We start from the raw sequence: 1,991 nt of genomic DNA, 5'->3' as shown, positions 1-1,991 counted from the left end.
ACTTTTTTCAAAATTGAAGAATTTTTTTTTCAAATTCATGTACTATTTTTAGAAATTAATGACCCTTTCCAACATTGTGAACTTTTTTCCAAAATTGATAAACTTTTTTTCAAAGTTGGTAATTTTTTAAAAAAAATCTAAGAACTTTTTTCAAAATCAATGAACTCTTTTTAAAATCAATGAAATTTTTATCAATTTTTTAACTTTTCTCACAAATTGATGAACTTTTTTCAAAATGCATCAACTTGTTTTCAAATTTACGCTTTCTTTTTCAGACAATTTATATTGGGTATACGTTAACGTTTACTAAACAAAAGCTTAACTAGCACCGTTTTCCAGTAGTAGACAACAAAACTAATTTGGTCTAGTGGTTAATGCATTAGGCTCTCAATGTTGTCGTGCCGATTTTGAATCCTGGCTATCCCAAATTTTGGTTAGGTTTGATTTTTTTTTCTTCACATTTCCTTTTCGAGTAGGTTACTAGGCCGGCCCGCTACACATCGGTAGCGAGTTAGTGCCAGCCGGCGCTTAGAGCGCCCATTAGGAGCTCCCGTCTTTATCTCGCCTGCCCGTGACGGCGCTGGGTGATGGAGCAAGACCCTAGTGGGCCCACCCAATAGGATCTTGTAGTTTTGGTACACAGCTGTGTCTCATTCATTTTTCTTTTTGATTTTTTGAACTGTTGTTAATATTTTTGAAATATTCTAAATAAATATATTCTAGGAATTAAATTGTTTGAAATTTTGAAAACTTCCATCGAGCATTTAAAAAATGTCCATGCAGTGTAAAACATTTGTTCATCAATTTTTGTTTAAAATGGGACATAAAAAGTGTTCACCCGTTGTCAAAAATGTTTATTAATTTTCTAAAAATGTTTCTACAATGAAAAAAAATGTCAGATGCTTCTCAAATGTATTGTTCCATTCTAAAAAATGTTTGTGACATTAAATAAATTTTCACACATGTTTTAGGAAATGCATGTGACGTTTTCTAAAAATATTATACAATGTAAAAATATATATGTGATTATTATTTTTAAATCTTTTTGTACCATTCAAAAAAATGTTTGTGACATTTAAAAAAATGATCATGCATTTAAAAATTATGTTTGTGATGTTTTAGATTGTTTCAACAATGTAAAAGAAGCTCCGCTTATGTACCAAAACTGTACAACATGTATTTGAAAAAACAGGGGAAAAATTAAAAATGGACAAAAAATAAAAAATCAAAAAAAATTGCACGAAACCTTCCTAAAACCGGCTAAAACCATTGGAAGATTCCACGAACCGATGTACAAAACCTTCTGGAGGACCACTTCACTGGGTTGGCCCACTTAGACGACACAACAACTCGCGCCAGGCGCGAGGGAGAGCAATGTCGCGCAGGTGGTATGTCTCAAACATATCTAAATTTTTTAATTCTTTGCTATTATATTATCACCTTTATATACCTTTTATAGCAATTTATATTATTATTTGGACTAACCTGTTAATTTAGTGCCCAATGCCAGTTCTTGTTTTCTACTCCCTTCATTTTTATTTACTCCGCACGTATGCTTTGACTGAAGTCAAACATTATAAAGTTTAATCAAGTTTGTAGAAAACAATATGAACATTTACATCAACAAATTTATATGATGTGAAAATATATGCAACGATGAATCCAATGATATACACTTGGTGGTGTCTATGTTAATTTTTTTTACAAACTTGTTGAAAGTATATAAAGTTTGACTTTAGACAAACCTAATATGCAGATTAAATAGAAATGGAGGGAGTACTCGTTTTTGGTTTCGCAGGAAATCAATATCTCCGGAGGTCCAAATCACTTGCCAATTTAATACGTTTTTTGGGCAACAAGGAACTTTGGAAGCTTCGGGAGAGGTCGAGACGATCAGCAGGGGGGCCCACACAGCCACCCGACGCACCCTGGGGGTTAGGGCGTGCCACCTGACCATTTGGGGCCCACCTACACCGCCTTAGGTCAATTCT

Source organism: Triticum urartu, chromosome 2, assembly GCF_003073215.2.
Source record: "Triticum urartu cultivar G1812 chromosome 2, Tu2.1, whole genome shotgun sequence".
Classification (NCBI taxonomy): Eukaryota; Viridiplantae; Streptophyta; class Magnoliopsida; order Poales; family Poaceae; genus Triticum; species Triticum urartu.
The sequence above is the reverse complement of the archived record's forward strand: the minus strand, read 5'-3'. Positions refer to the sequence as shown.